At 41.4% G+C, this 18610-nt stretch overlaps 1 protein-coding gene across 2 annotated transcripts in view; it reads right to left on the bottom strand.

The window, feature by feature from the left end:
* Positions 1–18610, bottom strand: part of LOC117512684 (acid-sensing ion channel 1-like) — a 144118-nt gene that overhangs the window by 98137 nt on the left and 27371 nt on the right. The gene's annotated exons all lie outside the window — the stretch shown is intronic.

Genomic DNA, 18610 nt, shown 5'->3' on the forward strand with positions numbered 1-18610 from the left:
CCTTTCAACAAGTCATAAAGTGGCCCTGCAATACAGGAGAAACGTTGTACTGCCTGTAGTAACTTAACAAGCCCATGATAGCACATAGCTCTCCTACATTTCTTGGCTTTTTTTCTTTCAAAGCTCTCACAGCAATGTTTCACAGCAGAGTCAATCTTGCTACCTTCAGCAGAAACAATTCTTCCCAAGTAGTGGACCTCTTGCTTGAATAGTTCACATTTGCTAGGCTTTAGCTTTATGCCATGCTTCCTCAACAACTGAAGCACCTTGTGGATATGGTTGGCATGCTCCTCGAATGACTGACTATACACAAGTGTATCATCCAAGTAGGGCACACAGATGTTGTCTCTCACATCTTCTAAGCATTCCTCCTTGCACCTTTGGAAGGCAGTAGGTGCTTTCATCAGCCCAAATTCTTATCCATTCATATAGGCCCCATGGGGTCACAAATGCAGTCAAAGGCTGGCTGTTCTCATCCATGAAACCTTGATGGTAGACCTTTCCTCTGTCTAGTAATGAGAACCATGAATTGCCACCAAGGCTGTCAAGGATGTCCTGCACTCAAGGGATCACTATCTGTCAGGGTGGGTCTTTCTGTTTAGCTCTCGGTAATCTATGCAAAGTCGAAGGCTCCCGTCCTTCTTCCTTCTGCAGACCATCAGTGATGCATAACAACAGTTGGATTTCTTCACCCATCCCTGTGCAATAAGATTGTGAAGATAATCTTTCATGTTCTTATATAGGGGTTGTGGCACAGATAAGTAGGTGTGTGCTACAGGATCCATATCTTTCAGCGATATGCTCAACTTCAGTTTCTGTATACATCTGATATCACTGTCTGATGTGGAAAAGGAGATGCATTCATCGCTAAGCATGTCCCGCACCACTACTCTCTCACGCTCATTCAGATGGCTCAAATCAATTGGTGGATCCCATGGAGTATCAGTAACTTGGTCACTGTCTGCATTAACTTGACTCACTGACACTGGGGAGCAATTATCAGGTTTCGCCAAAATGGTAGCTGGATACACAGCCTGAATCTGATGAAGGGTACCCACAACAGTCTTTCCTGACAGCTCAATATCATGATCAGTGGGGTTTTGCACATCAAGAACTATGTAAGGTGAAACACCACTTCTGAGCTTTGTCCAAGTTTCCCAGAACTCAAGGCCCTCAGACCGCTGGGGATTTATGTCAGGCTCAAACAGGAGTGTGGTGTCTTTCTTAGGTGGCTGTGTCTGCACCTTACAGTCAATCTGGACAGAAGTGTGTTTTAGAACTGTGACTTTCTCTTTTGTGGTTTTCATGACATAGTCGTAAGACTGTTCAGTTGTCACCAGGTCAATGAAGGCTACGACTGAATGATGACCAGGGATGTCTATCTGGGACAGCTGGCCCTCGTCACACTCATCCCAGTGGTGCCTCCAAATTGTTAGCCCCTGAAAAGGGGAAATATCAAAGATGCTCGGATACGATGTTTCCTCTCTGGCAGCTTCATTGAGAATGAAGCATCATGACCACGATCTCCCCCTCCTGGTCTCTACAGGCATAACTAATCAATCACCATCAATCTCTCTAAAGGCTCAACAGGTGGATCTCAGATAAAATAACCTGACAGGTACATTTATGGCCGTTTTAACCATGTTTTAAACCATTTTTAGCTCTTTCGTAACAATTAACATTTTAACAGCTCTCACCATTTTAATGTCATTCAAAATGAATTTCAAAATCATTAATTATGAAAGAGTTTTACATTTTAGGCATTTGTTTATAAATTAACTCTCAATTTTACTGTTTTAACTGACTGATTTTAATTATGTATTTTAAAACTGCTTTTAATGACTGTTTTGCTGCCTCATGAAATTATCAGTATCAATTATCAGTTTCTTAATAAAATTAATCTATCACAGGCGCTCAACAGCTGACGCAGTTCCAGATTTAACCCCGGACCTGTCATGGGTTCGTGGCCACCATCTACTGCTTACCACAGCTTACAAATGCTGCGTTCCTCCTGAAGAACCTCCACGTTCCTCTGGGTTGAAACCGGGTTGCCACGGGTTCCCAGCTGTGCCTTGCCATCGCTCTCAGCCGGTAACCTGGTCTTATGTTTTGTCTTAGTGTTCTTTGTTTGGCGTCCCGTCGCCACGGATGGAGCTCTCCATGTTTTTCTGCTGTGAGCCTCCGAGCTCATTAACTGTTCCTGCTGTGTTTTTCCGGACTGAAGTCTCTTCACTCCTGTCGTACCTCTTCTGCTGTGGGCTCCCATGTCCATGAAAGTATCTGACTGTTTTTTCTCTGTTGCTTCCAGTGGAGCTTTCAGGTCTTGAACTTAATTAATGGTGATTTTTCCTGTTAAGCTCTCTGGCTTAATTTATGGTCTTTATTTCCTCTGTGAGTATTCCTGATTCAGACATAACTGCCCGTGTGATTCTGTGTAAGCTTTTGAGCTGTAATGATAAAATCATCTTTCGTGTTTTGCTCTGTAAGTTGCAGCTCTAAATATGACTCTGTATCATTCGTGCATATTCCACAGTCACGCCCACCTACCTTCGACTTAATCTCTGATGTTATCTGCTGACTGCCTGGCATGTTTCACCTGCAGCGTCTCGCATTAACTAATCAGCTCCCATTATCAGAGTCCGTTCACCTTAGTAACCAGCAGTTATTCAGTGTGTGTGCGTCTGCACTGTGTTAGGGACACAGAGTGCACAGTAATCCTACTAACTGAACTGTTGTGTCTTCAGTGATCAGTTCCACTACCGACCTCAAGTGGTCTGTACGCAGCCGCTTGGTTCCTGAGATTAATTGATTTTCTCAAAGTGCAGCCACCAAGAGAATTCTAACTCTGCAATCCTGAATGCACTAAGAGTTTGATCTTGAACCTGGAACTGAACTTTGATTTTGAACTGAACTTTGATTTTGGAACTGAGCTTTGATCCAGAACTGCAACTCCAGAATTAACTCAACTTTGATCCTGAACTTTAACTGTGTAGGAATTATTTATATTTAATTTTGGTTTTCTGGTTCAGCGGTATTGCCCCAAATGCACCTACACAGTCTCACCTGCCCTTTCATCTCCCTTGCAGTTCATCCAGTACCAGTAGGTCTGCAGGGTCGCTTCACCTGGTCCCTATCCGTCCCTAATTGCAGGTTGCCCTGTGTGTTCCATCGGTCAAGGCCCCGTCTTCCATCTTGTCTGTCCCATCAGTCACGTTGTCTGGTCTTTTAGTTTTGTTCTTCCACTGCACAGCCCCTTTGTTAAAATAAACTCTTGTTTATAACTCTTGTGTCTGCCTTACTGGTCTGGCATTTGGGTCTAACACTCAACCCGGTCCTCGACCATAACAATATCACATGTACACAAGTATTCACAGCCTTTGCCATCCTCTTTCAACTGATCATCCATGAGATGTTTCTACAGCTTAACTGGAGTCCACCTGGGGTAAATTCAGTTGATTGGACATGATTTGGAAAGACACACACCTGTCTACATATAAGGTCCCACAGTGCATGTCAGGGTACAAAGGACCTTAGTCAGGGAGGTGGCCAAGAACCAGATGGTCACTCTATCGGAGCTCCATCATTTCTCTGTGGAGAGAGGAGAACCTTCCAGAACACCAACCATCTTTGCAGCAATCCACCAATCAGCAATCAGCATGCCTGGAGTTTGTCAAAAGGCTCCTGAAGGACTCTCAGACCATGAGAAACAAAATTCTCTCATCTGATGAGACAAAGATTGAACACTTTGATGTAAATGCCAGGTGTTTTGAGGAAACCAGGCACCATCCCTACAGTGAAGCATGGTGGTGGCAGCATCATGCTGTGGGGATGTTTTTCAGTGGCAGAACTGGGAGACTAGTTAGATTGAGGGAAAGATGAATGCAGCAATGTACAGAGACATCCTGGATGAAAACCTGCTCCAGAGTAGGGATGGGTATCGAGAACCGGTTCCTTTTGGGTATCATTAAGAAATGATTCGATCCACCGACATCAATAAGCTTTGTGCTTAACGATTCTGTTATCGGTCCTTCAGAGTGGCCGTTGTTTTGGTGGGTGTTTGTCAGGAAAATGATCATTTCTCTACATTGATTACAGACCCTGCAGCGGGTCCATAATCAACTTTTCTGCAGCGCGGCTTTGCTTTGAACCTTGAATCAATCGAAGTGTGGTTCGCAGATTGAAGCAATGCTTCGGTCGATTGCTTCGTTTATTTCTTTCTTTCGCTTAATTTTCCCCTGCTAAAACCCTAAAGAGCATACGTCTGAGAGTATTATTTACCTTTTCTATGTTAAACCGACCTGTTATGGTCTTCTGAAATAGTTGATAGATGTATTTTATAACTTAAAAACGGGAGCGACGCTAACGCGTTAGCATATCTATGGCATTTTCAAAGTTAAAAGTTATCATTTAGCAATTGCAGCCATCATCACATTCAGGTGCATTTGTTTTCAAATTGTAATAGTCCTTAAATTTATTTTTGCTTATATATTAATAATCTAATGATTATTATATACAATTTTAGAGAAAGAGACAAAAAGAACCTGAATAGAAACACAACAGAAAATATATAATAGCAACTAACATAAATAAATAAATACATACAGAAATAAATAAGTGTTTCCTGTGAACACCTAGTGACTCTTACACCTCCATTTCATCCCTGTCTTATTTAAGTTTAATGACAGTTTGTTTCGGTCAAACCATATTTTCAGTTTGTTAATTTCTTCAGTGATTTCCTCCAGAACTATCTGCCAAACTGCTGCATCCTAGTAAGAGCAGAATACTACTGGAATGAATTTGAATAAGGAAAGTTGTATTTTTTTTTCTCACCTAAATAGATTCAGCACTCACTCCAGTTTGTCTGGAATAGTCCCAGATTGCATTTCAGAGCTTCTAGAATTGAAACATTTTCCTGCAAGTGGTGTTGGGGGGTAATTTTGGGTTTCAGCTTTTTTTGTTTTTCACCACTTTCATCCCTGAATATGAGTTGTGATTCACTTTTGTGAGGATTAAAGTCACTAACTGGGATACAGTGACTAATTTCATATTTATTTACTTTAAGACTCAAGGAAATACATAGAAAACCTGTAAAGCCTACTTCTAGTACAAAATTCATGAGGTATCGATAAGGGAATCGATAAGGAATCAGATCGATAAGCAGAATCGATAATGGCATCGATATCAATAAAACTGTTGTGTGTGGGCCGCCAGAAGAGGAGGTACTGCTGGCCCACCACCAGAGGGCGCCCTGCCTGAAGTGCGGGCTTCAGGCACGAGAGGGCGCTGCCGCCATGGACAGAGCCGGGGGCGACAGCTGTCACTCATTACCTCTTGACAGCTGTCACCCATCTACTCAACGTCCTCTCACTTCATAAAGACCAGACGTCATCTCCACCTCGTTGCCGAGATATCGTACTTCATTGGAGGTAATATCCTCAGCTGTTTTGTAATTGCAATATTTGTATATTGTGAGTGTTTGCAGGAGTACCAGTTCTTCCGTCGGTGAAAGCTGTGAGAGCGCTGAAGGCACTCTTTTCCCCTGAGGAATCTACAGTACTCAGCAGTGTTTGAGTGAGAGGTGGAGGTGGCATTCCCACCGCTGTTGTTACTGGGTGTACACACACCCACACTTGACTGTCTTTGTTCTCGCCAGCAGTACCAGATCCGACAGTCGGGGACGGTGATCACCTGGGAATTCGGGACTTGGCGGCTCCAGTATTCACCAGGTTCTGTGGCGGCGGAAATCGTGTGGTTCCGGCTCTTCTCAGGACAGACGTCTTCTATCCTCGAGCCTGCCCACACGTCACCTTTGTGGATTGACTGTAATTATATTCTGAGATTGTCTGTATGTTCGTTGTGCACATTTCACAACATTAAATTGTTACCTTTTGGCTCATCTATTGGCCGTTCATTTGCGCCCCCTGTTGTGGGTCCGTGTCACTACACTTTCACAACAAAAACCTTATCAATACCCATCCCTACTCCAGAGTGCTCTTGATCTCGGACTGGGGTGATGGTTCATCTTTCAGCAGGACAATGACCTTAAGCACACAGCCAAGATATCAAAGGAGTGGCTTCAGGACAATGTCCTTGAGTGGCCTAGCCAGAGACCAGACCTGAATCTGATTGAACATCTCTGGAGAGATCTGAAAATGTCTGAGCACCGACGCTCCCCATCCAACCTGATGGAGCTTGAGATGTGCTGCAAAGAGGAATGAGCAAAACTGCCCAAAGATAGGTGCACCAAGCTTGTGGCATTATATTCAAGAAGACGTGAGGGTGTAATTGCTGCTGAAGGTGCATCAACAAAGTATTGAGAAAAGGGTGTGAATACGTATTTACACGTGATTTCTTAGTTTTTTTTTTTTTTTTATTTAAAAAAAATTATATATTATTATATAAAAATTCCTGTTGTCATTATGGGGTGTTGTGAGTAGAATTTTGAGGGAAAAATTTAACTTACTCCATTTTAGAATAAGGCTGTAACATAACAAATTGTGGAAAAAGTGAAGCACGGTGAATAGTTCTGGATGCAGTGTGGATGGTGACCTCTGCTGTGGCAACTCCTAACAGGACCAGCTGAACGAAGATGATGATGATTCTCTTTTTATCTGCCTGTTTTAAAATTAGTTAGTGAATCGGGATTAAAACGAAATGTTTGGAAACATGGTCTCTCTGCTCCTCTTACAGCAGAGCTTTAGCAGAGAGGCTTTGTGTCAATATAACTTCCTGTCTCACTGAACCTGAGGGGGGCAAAGTCATTAAAGGCTGACTGTGCAGTTTGAAGCCAAAAGGTAATTTAAGTCAATGTTAGTTTACTTCCTTGAATTCTGTTTTGTTTTTGTTTTTTTGGGGGGCTTTTTTCAGATACCCACATAGAGAGGTTACATTCAGCTGAACGAGATGCTGTAATATATGTGGTAAATTTTGAATGGTTTTAATGTCACTGTCCCTAATGAACAACCAACCAGAACAGCGCACATTACACTACAAAGGACAAAAAAGTACAGAATTTTACAATAACAAAGAAAATTTTACCAACAGAAATAGCGTTTTGTGTAAAATGGTTTAGAATGTCTGCTCACACTTCGAGTCCATGAGCCCTCCTCAGCTGTTCCCATTAGTTTGTCAAATTATGTGCAGATGTGAAAATTTACATCCTGGTAATGAAAGGAAATAAACAAATAATTCAAACTGATGAAGAAATGAAGTTTCTGCACCCCTTTAGAACAAGATGGTGAAGGCAGAGACCATCTCATATGACACACACACACATACACACTGTGACTATCCAAGGTTGGGACCAGGAAGCAGAGTTGTAGTCTTACACACCTCTCTGCAGCTTCTCTCCCCCTGCCATCCCCTCATTACCCCATCCCCGTAGAGACGGTGTCTGCTCCCAGACCACCAATAACCAGCAAAAATCTATTTAAGCATAAAAATTCAAAAAGAAAAAATAATTTTGCACCTTCAACTGCACCACAGACTAAAACAGTTAAATGTGGTCTATTAAACATTAGGTCTCTCTCTTCTAAGTCCCTGTTAGTAAATGATATAATAATTGATCAACATATTGATTTATTCTGCCTTACAGAAACCTGGTTACAGCAGGATGAATATGTTAGTTTAAATGAGTCAACACCCCCGAGTCACACTAACTGACAGAACGCTCGTAGCACGGGCCGAGGCGGAGGATTAGCAGCAATCTTCCACTCCAGCTTATTAATTAATCAAAAACCCAGACAGAGCTTTAATTCATTTGAAAGTTTGTCTCTTAGTCTTGTCCATCCAAATTGAAGTCCCCAAAACCAGTTTTATTTGTTATTATCTATCGTCCACCTGGTCGTTACTGTGAGTTTCTCTGTGAATTTTCAGACCTTTTGTCTGACTTAGTGCTTAGCTCAGATAAGATAATTATAGTGGGAGATTTTAACATCCACACAGATGCTGAGAATGACAGCCTCAACACTGAATTAATCTATTATTAGACTCAATTGGCTTTGCTCAAAATGTAAATGAGTCCACCCACCACTTTAATCATATCTTAGATCTTGTTCTGACTTATGGTATGGAAATTGAAGACTTAACAGTATTCCCTGAAAACTCCCTTCTGTCTGATCCTTTCTTAATAACATTTACATTTACTCTGATGGACTACCCAGCAGTGGGGAATAACTTTCATTACACTAGAAGACTTTCAAAAAGCGTTGTAACTAGGTTTAAGGATATGATTCCTTCTTTATGTTCTCTAATGCCATATACCAACACAGTGCAGAGTAGCTACCTAAACTCTGTGAGTGAGATAGAGTATCTCGTCAATAGTTTTACATCCTCATTGAAGACAACATTGGATGCTGTAGCTCTTCTGAAAAAGAGAGCCTTAAATCAGAAGTGCCTGACTCCGTGGTATAATTCACAAACTCGCAGCTTAAAGCAGATAACCCGTAAGTTGGAGAGGAAATGGCGTCTCACTAATTTAGAAGATCTTCACTTAGCCTGGAAAAAGAGTCTGTTGCTCTATAAAAAAGCCCTCCGTAAAGCTAGGACATCTTACTAGTCATCACTAATTGAAGAAAATAAGAACAACCCCAGGTTTCTTTTCAGCACTGTAACCAGGCTGACAAAGAGTCAGAGCTCTATTGAGCCGAGTATTCCTTTAACTTTAACTAGTAATGACTTCATGACTTTCTTTGCTAATAAAATTCTAACTATTAGAGAAAAAATTACTCATAACCATCCCAAAGACATATCGTTATCTTTGGCTGCTTTCAGTGATGCCGGTATTTGGTTAGACGCTTTCTCTCAGATTGTTCTGAGTTATTTTCATTAGTTACTTCCTCCAAACCATCAACATGTCTATTAGACCCCATTCCTACCAGGCTGCTCAAGGAAGCCCTACCTTTAATTAATGCTTCGATCTTAAATATGATCAGTCTATCTTTATTAGTTGGCTATGTATCACAGGCTTTTAAGGTGGCAGTAATTAAACCATTACTTAAAAAGCCATCACTTGACCCAGCTATCTTAGCTAATTATAGGCCAATCTCCAACCTTCCTTTTCTCTCAAAAATTCTTGAAAGGGTAGTTGTAAAACGGCTAACTAATCATCTGCAGAGGAATGGTCTATTTGAAGAGATTCAGTCAGGTTTTAGAATCCATCATAGTACAGAAAAAGCATTAGTGAAGGTTACAAATGATCTTCTTATGGCCTCAGACAGTGAACTCATCTCTGTGCTTGTTCTGTTAGACCTCAGTGCTGCTTTTCATACTGTTGACCATAAAATTTTATTACAGAGATTAGAGCATGCCATAGGTATTAAAGGCACTGTGCTGCAGTGGTTTGAATCATATTTATCTAATAGATTACAATTTGTTCATGTAAATGGGGAATCTTCTTCACAGACTAAGGTTAATTATGGAGTTCCACAAGGTTCTGTGCTAGGACCAGTTGTATTCACTTTATACATGTTTCCCTTAGGCAGTATTATTAGACAGCATTGCTTAAATTTTCATTGTTACGAAGATGATACCCAGCTTTATCTATCCATGAAGCCAGAGGACACACACCAATTAGCTAAACTGCAGGATTGTCTTACAGACATAAAGACATGGATGACCTCTAATTTCCTGCTTTTAAACTCAGATAAAACTGAAGTTATTGTACTTGGCCCCACAAATCTTAGAAACATGGTGTCTAACCAGATCCTTACTCTGGATGGCATTACCCTGACCTCTAGTAATACTGTGAGAAATCTTGGAGTCATTTTTGATCAGGATATGTCATTCAATGCGCATATGCTTTTTTGCATTTAATCAATATCTCTAAAATTAGAAAGGTCTTGTCTCAGAGTGATGCTGAAAAACTAATTCATGCATTTATTTCCTCTAGGCTGGACTATTGTAATTCATTATTATCAGGTTGTCCTAAAAGTTCCCTGAAAAGCCTTCAGTTAATTCAAAATGCTGCAGCTAGAGTACTGACAGGGACTAGAAGGAGAGAGCATATCTCACCCATATTGGCCTCTCTTCATTGGCTTCCTGTTAATTCTAGAATAGAATTTAAAATTCTTCTTCTTACTTATAACGTTTTGAATAATCAGGTCCCATCTTATCTTAGGGACCTCATAGTACCATATCACCCCAATAGAGCGCTTCGCTCTCAGACTGCAGGCTTACTTGTAGTTCCTAGGGTTTGTAAGAGTAGAATGGGAGGCAGAGCCTTCAGCTTTCAGGCTCCTCTCCTGTGGAACCAGCTCCCAATTCAGATCAGGGAGACAGACACCCTCTCTACTTTTAAGATTAGGCTTAAAACTTTCCTTTTTGCTAAAGCTTATAGTTAGGGCTGGATCAGGTGACCCTGAACCATCCCTTAGTTATGCTGCTATAGACTTAGACTGCTGGGGGGTTCCCATGATGCACTGAGTGTTTCTTTCTCTTTTTGCTCTGTATGCACCACTCTGCATTTAATCATTAGTGATTGATCTCTGCTCTCTTCCACAGCATGAAGGAGTTTTTCCTTCGCACTGTCGCCAAGTGCTTGCTCACAGGGGGTCGTTTTGACCGTTGGGGTTTTTACGTAATTATTGTATGGCCTTGCCTTACAATATAAAGCGCCTTGGGGCAACTGTTTGTTGTGATTTGGCGCTATATAAATAAAATTGAATTGATTGATTGGTGTTCCATCCTGTTACAATAACATCATCCATCCTTGTATACTGTTCCAGTTCATGCACTCGTTTTTTGGCATGGTGGTACCAGCCGCTATAGTCATGGGCCTCTGATGGTACATGCCACTGTAGTCATGGGCCACTGATGGTACATGCCGCTGTAGCCATAGGACCCTGATGGTACCCGCCGCTGTCGCCATGGGACCCTGATGGTACCCGCCGCTGTAGTCATGGGACCCTGATGGTACCCACCGCTGTAGTCATGGGCTCCTGATGGTACCCGCCGCTGTAGCCATGGGACCCTGATGGTACCCGCCGCTGTAGTCATGGGCCCCTGATGGTACATGCCGCTGTAGTCATAAAAATATCATATAAAAAGTCATATATAAATAAAGTTGATTTGATCTGATTTGATTTGATACACGTAAATGTAATGTTTGCATGTAAAAAGACTTTGACAGGTGGGTCGAGGTACCTTCAAAATTCCTGGCTCCAGCAGACTGGCAGTGTGACAGCATCATCCCCGTTCACATTCACACAGATGAAGTCACACCTCACAAGCAGTGCCATGTCAAAATGCCTTCATGCATAATTCCCTACACAATATCCAACACACAACAATGCCCTGACTTGCTATGATATTCCAATACATGAACAATTATTTGTCCTAATGTTTGGTGTTGACAGTAAGCCTGCAGACAGTGGGGTCATCAGTGGTCATGACAGCTCAGTGTACACTTGCTGTCCTACAACTAGCAGCAAAACTACTAAAATCCTGGAACTATTCCTAATTTATCATTTCACTTCCCCACTTGTAAGAATGATCTCATCTTTCCAAGATGCAAAAGTGGAATATTATTGATTGGTTCATGTGAATGTGGAAATGGCCTTGAAAGTGAGTGCATGACTGAGTATGACAGTTTGCCAAGTGGTGAAAAGAATTTATTGCAGAGATTTCTCCTAAATATGACATCACTGTGGGTGAGTCTAAATCAAATCAAATCAATTTTATTTATATAGCGCCAAATCACAACAAACAGTTGCCCCAAGGCGCTTTATATTGCAAGGCAAAGCCATACAATAATTACAGAAAAACCCCAACTGTCAAAACGACCCCCTGTGAGCAAGCACTTGGCGACAGTGGGAAGGAAAAACTCCCTTTTAACAGGAAGAAACCTCCAGCAGAACCAGGCTCAGGGAGTCTTCTGCTCGGACTGGTTGGGGCTGAGGGAGAGAACCAGGAAAATGATTAAATGCAGAGTGGTGCATACAGAGCAAAAAGAGAAAGAAACACTCAGTGCATCATGGGAAACCCCCCAGCAGTTTAAGTCTATAGCAGCATAACTAAGGGATGGTTCAGGGTCACCTGATCCAGCCCTAACTATAAGCTTTAGCAAAAAGGAAAGTTTTAAGCCTAATCTTAAAAGTAGAGAGCGTCTGTCTCCCTGATCCGAATTGGGAGCTGGTTCCAGAGGAGAGGAGCCTGAAAGCTGAAGGCTCTGCCTCCCATTCTACTCTTACAAACCCTAGGAACTACAAGTAAGCCTGCAGTCTGAAAGCAAAGTGCTCTATTGGGGTGATATGGTACTATGAGGTCCCTAAGATAAGATGGGACCTGATTATTCAAAACCTTATAAGTAAGAAGAAGAATTTTAAATTCTATTCTAGAATTAACAGGAAGCCAATGAAGAGAGGCCAATATGGGTGAGATATGTTCTCTCCTTCTAGTCCCTGTCAGTACTCTAGCTGCAGCATTTTGAATTACCTGAAGGCTTTTCAGGGAACTTTTAGGACAACCTGATAATAATGAATTACAATAGTCCAGCCTAGAGGAAATAAATGCATGAATTAGTTTTTCAGCATCACTCTGAGACAAGACCTTTCTAATTTTAGAGATATTGCGCAAATGCAAAAAAGCAGTCCTACATATTTGTTTAATATGCGCATTGAATGACATATCCTGATCAAAAATGACTCCAAGATTTCTCACAGTATTACTAGAGGTCAGGGTAATGCCATCCAGAGTAAGGATCTGGTTAGACACCATGTTTCTAAGATTTGTGAGGGCCAAGTACAATAACTTCAGTTTTATCTGAGTTTAAAAGCAGGAAATTAGAGGTCATCCATGTCTTTATGTCTGTAAGACAATCCTGCAGTTTAGCTAATTGGTGTGTCCCCTCTGGCTTCATGGATAGATAAAGCTGAGTATCATCTGAGTAACAATGTAGCATGTATAAAGTGAATAAAATTGGTCCTAGCACAGAACCTTGTGGAACTCCATAATTAACCTTAGTCTGTGAAGAAGATTCCCCATTTACATGAACAAATTTTAATCTATTAGATAAATATGATTCAAACCACCGCAGCGCAGTGCCTTTAATACCTATGGCATGCTCTAATCTCTGTAATAAAATTTTATGGTCAACAGTATCAAAAGCAGCACTGAGGTCTAACAGAACAAGCACAGAGATGAGTCCACTGTCTGAGGCCATAAGACGATCATTTGTAACCTTCACTAATGCTGTTTCTGTACTATGATGAATTCTAAACCGTGACTGAAACTCTTCAAATAGACCATTCCTCTGCAGATGATCAGTTAGCTGTTTTACGACTACCCTTTCAAGAATTTTTGAGAGAAAAGGAAGGTTGGAGATTGGCCTATAATTAGCTAAGATAGCTGGGTCAAGTGATGGCTTTTTAAGTAATGGTTTAATTACTGCCACCTTAAAAGCCTGTGGTACATAGCCAACTAATAAAGACAGATTGATCATATTTAAGATCGAAGCATTAATTAATGGTAGGGCTTCCTTGAGCAGCCTGGTAGGAATGGGGTCTAATAGACATGTTGATGGTTTGGAGGAAGTAACTAATGAAAATAACTCAGACAGAACAATCGGAGAGAAAGAGTCTAACCAAATACCGGCATCACTGATATGTCTTTGGGATGGTTATGAGTAATTTTTTCTCTAATAGTTAAAATTTTATTAGCAAAGAAAGTCATGAAGTCATTACTAGTTAAAGTTAAAGGAATACTCAGCTCAATAGAGCGCTGACTCTTTGTCAGCCTGGCTACAGTGCTGAAAAGAAACCTGGGGTTGTTCTTATTTTCTTCAATTAGTGATGAGTAGTAAGATGTCCTAGCTTTACAGAGGGCTTTTTTTATAGAGCAACAGACTCTTTTTCCAGGCTAAGTGAAGATCTTCTAAATTAGTGAGACCCCAATTCCTCTCCAACTTACGGGTTATCTGCTTTAAGCTGCGAGTTTGTGAGTTATACCACGGAGTCAGGCACTTCTGATTTAAGGCTCTCTTTTTCAGAGGAGCTACAGCATCCAAAGTTGTCCTCAATGAGGATATAAAACTACTGACGAGATAATCTATCTCACTCACAGAGTTTAGGTAGCTACTTTGCCCTGTGTTGGTATATGGCATTGGAGAACATAAAGAAGGAATCATATCCTTAAACCTAGTTACAGCGCTTTCTGAAAGACTTCTACTGTAATGAAACTTATTCCCCACTACTGGGTAGTCCATCAGAGTAAATGTAAATGTTATTAAGAAATGATCAGACAGAAGGGGGTTTTCAGGGAATACTGTTAAGTCTTCAATTTCCATACCATAAGTCAGAACAAGATCTAAGATATGATTAAAGTGGTGGGTGGACTCATTTACATTTTGAGCAAAGCCAATCGACTCTAACAATAGATTAAATGCAGTGTTGAGGCTGTCATTCTCAGCATCTGTGTGGATGTTAAAATCGCCCACTATAATTATCTTATCTGAGCTAAGCACTAAGTCAGACAAAAGGTCTGAAAATTCACAGAGAAAGTCACAGTAACGACCAGGAGGACGATAGATAACAACAAATAAAACTGGTTTTTGGGACTTCCAATTTGGATGGACAAGACTAAGAGACAAGCTTTCAAATGAATTAAAGCTCTGTCTGGGTTTTGATTAATTAATAAGCTGGAATGGAAGATTGCTGCTAATCCTCCGCCTTGGCCCATGCTACGAGTATTCTGGCAGTTAGTGTGACTCGGGGGTGTTGACTCATTTAAACTAACATATTCATCCTGCTGTAACCAGGTTTCTGTAAGGCAGAATAAATCAATATGTTGATCCATTATTATATCATTTACTAACAGGGACTTAGAAGAGAGAGACCTAATGTTTAATAGGCCCCATCCTAAGCAATTCCAAATATATGCTGAAAACTACCCACATTCTCCCTTTATTCGGTATTTGATCATCAGGTCAGGTCTGGCAGCATGTACAGCATGAAACATGTCACATATAGCCAAAATGTGGTCGCTGATATTCCCTCACAATGGAATGATACTTCTTGTCTGAGTCTCTGCAAGTAATCACTTCTTTAACCCTCTGGGGTTCGAGGGCATTTTCTGGTCAGTTCACTCACCTGGCATAAATGTTTTATTATTGCTGTTCAGCTCTCCGTGCATCCCACAATCAAGTTTTATGTCTCTTTTTTTTTTCAAGACAACCTGTGCTTTCAGAATATATATGTTTTTGTTGTGTTTTATAAGTGTAATAAAGGTTTACAATCAAAATAGGTAAGGAAAAGAATAAAGCAAAAAATAATTTTCCACACACATTTATTCAAAACACACAGCAAACTATAATAAACAACTGGTTTGACACTTTATAAAGGTAATTTGAGGTCTTGTGTGAAAGGTTCAAACATTAAACACAAATGCACATTTTGAATAATATATACAAAATGGTGTTGTGTGGCTGGGGTGCCTGGCTGGCTTTTGTTTCTGTTTTCTGTCTTTCCTTCCAGGTGGCATGCGTTCAGGACTGAGTGGCTGATGTGTGGCTGAGTTATCAGGACCTCACCCTGATCACCTGAGGCTTGTCATGTGCAGCTCGTCAGGACTCACAGCTGTGGTGCATCTGTATGGATTGGGGCATGGTTGCATTTAAGTCTGGAGTACACAGTGTGTATTTGCCAGAGACTCGACCTTGTGACCAGACGGGTGAGATCGACGTTTGGAGAACCATCTCATCATTATGGACGCAGAGACCGTACCAGGTTTGATGCCATGGTCTGTGAAAGAGGAGGGGGTGAGGTCTCACGCTCGTCAGCACACTTCCTGAGGTACTTTTGGTTTTGTGACTAACATGAGTACAGTCAGTAGATGTGGTGTCCCTCACACCTTATTATATTGAGCTGTTATGTTAGTCGTTTAATCAGCTTCCACTGCAGTGGAGAATTGAACTGGGTGTTCCATGCCTGCAGGGTGGGAAGCTGATTGGTGATTAAGCCAGGAAGTGTTTGCTGATTATGTACACCTTTGAGTGGTCTCTCTGTGTGTGGAGTGGTGGACTCACATTATGGTTTCTTCTTTCACAGACTCGGTTGGTCGCGGCCACCTGGGGGGTGTCGGCGGGGTCCTTGGGTCCGAACTGTTCTGGCTCCGGACCGTTTGTGCTGCTGGGAGCGCGCCGTTTTTCCACCTCGCCAGACCGCGCACTTATTGGTTATTAATTGAGCACTCACTGTTATGTCATTAAATTCTGTTATCCTTTGAACTGTGCTCTGTTTCCTTTATGCTGGGTCCTGTCAAATGCTGGGTCGGTGCTCCGACTGCGTCTGACACATAACAAATGGTCTATGCGTTCTGTTGTCCATTGATATTGTAAACAGTGCTTTATGCAGAGAAAGCAACAGAGTTATCCAATAGCATTCACATGCAAACTTGTGGAGCAATCCTGATACTTACACACTCTTTGTTTGAGCACGTGAGATTGTCATCAGATGGTCTTCGTCTGCTCCTGCTTTCACTGATCGCTGTGCGTAATGGCGCAGGGCGCACTGAGTATGTACTAATAGTATGTACTCATTGGAGCACCCAGGGGGCTATTCAAACGGGCCAACTAGTAACATACCACTCCTGAAAAAGATCTTTGGCTTTTCACATGAGGTAAATCTGCCCTACGATTGGATTTTGGAAAACCATGTGACGGTGAACCAATTCCGATTGGACACTCACATTGCGCACGTCATCACACAGCTTTTATGAGGAGTACAAAGATGGCCGATGGCTGGCTCGAAAGTCCAAAAAAAAGTACGTTTCTATCTCATATCATTCAAAAGTTATTTATAATTTAGAAAAGCTTGGTCTTAGCTGTCATATATGACGGCGTCGGCCCCAGAGGGTTAACACAAAATCATCCCACACCGTACATTTTGCTGAGTAAAATTTACTCTGCCCGGATAACATTTGGTCCCAGTCTAAATAGAGTAAAATACACCTATTATAGAGTGAAATAAGCTCTATCGTCTTGTCACATCAAGTATTTCTACTCCAGTAAGAGTTGATTTTGCACTGTGATAGAGTTGATTTAACTCTATTTGGACTGGGACCAGCAGAGTAAATTTTACTCTGCAAAATTTACTGTGCAGTGGTACCCAAGATTTGTCTGAACAGACCTAGTACCAAAGACATAGTCATCACCTTAGGCCATTGGTTAGCGCCCAAACCTCACAACCACACAAAGATAGGAATAACCAGGACCCTAAGGATGTCCCTTAACATGTATCACCCAATCTCAAAGGTTGGGGGCCCAAAGACACACGTAGCATTCCTGAGATAAGTGAAAGTCTCTACAAATTTGACACTTTCACTGGAAGCACTTCTGATAGCTGAATGCAGGAAGTTATCGAAATCCTGGATCTCTTGATCCAGGACAACTACAAACACAGACACTCTGATTCCCCACTCAGCTTCTTAAATGCTATAAACAGGGCATCTGTTGATTCTGCATTGATTCCAGTCAGGCATAAAAATAATCAGATTCCCCAAAGTCAGAAATATTATACTCCAGTACAGTCATTGCATGAATTTTCGAGGACTGCCTTCTCTGTATGAATGAATGTTTGTAAAACCTTGAATCTCTGCAACCAGGGCAGGTGAACATAAATGATTAAATGATGCATCAAACATGTCATTGACCTCTTCTATAAATATGGTTTGTTTGTTACGAACAGAGCACCTAGTTTCTTGAAGTGGAGATATAGTATTGTACAGGAAGACGTGCCATTAAACTTAATCCAATTAGTAAGGAACGCTGTATGCAGTGATTAATGTCTAGCTCCAAATTATAAACCATGTACGATGCCAGAGACTATTGGCTACAGTTGCAGGTTGCACCAACAACAGCATAAGTAGCAGGAAGGGTTTATGGCAGAGAAATTATAGCCAGGGAGGCCACAAGTCGACTCTGCTGCAGGGTAAACTAACATGCATCACTCAGCTGCACATAACAGTGTTTACATGTGGGCATTTCACCATATGAGTAATCATAAAGGATGCAAGACCGCCCGCTTTGCTGTTCTGAAGGAAATGGTAATAAAATGAAAAAAGATAAAGATGCAGCTTCACGTATAAAATATAAACAATGTTTGATCATAAATCTTAACAAGGGCATAAACAGGGATTATTATTAAAATACTGCATCGTGATTTTATCATTATGCAGTGTTGTTGCCTCCATGAAATTCAAAGGGTGAAAACAAGCTATTAGCAAATTGTGAATGTGCCCCTCTGACATTGGAATGCACAATCCCTGTCGCAGAAACACCTGCAGAAAATACAGCATGCATCCTCAAAGCAGAAGACCAGTGTGTGTGAATTATATGTTCTCATGGTTGTTGCACAAAGATCACTAAAGTACATAAAATCAAGATCGTGAAGGATGTTGACCCACAGAAGGATGTGAATGTGAAGAAATGTTTTGTCATATGCTGGATATTAAATGTTTCTTCAGTTTGCCGTGCTTGTAACCTTGAGTCCGGTCCGAGGTGTATTGCAAGATTCATTTGGAGTCAGCGCTGACTTTCCTTCATATCCCGCATCTGGGCAGAAAACAGCCTGACTGACCACCTCACCGAGTGTCAATGTGAATCCAGTCTGAGGCGGAG

The sequence above is a fragment of the Thalassophryne amazonica genome, chromosome 6, assembly GCF_902500255.1.
Source record: "Thalassophryne amazonica chromosome 6, fThaAma1.1, whole genome shotgun sequence".
NCBI lineage: Eukaryota > Metazoa > Chordata > Actinopteri > Batrachoidiformes > Batrachoididae > Thalassophryne > Thalassophryne amazonica.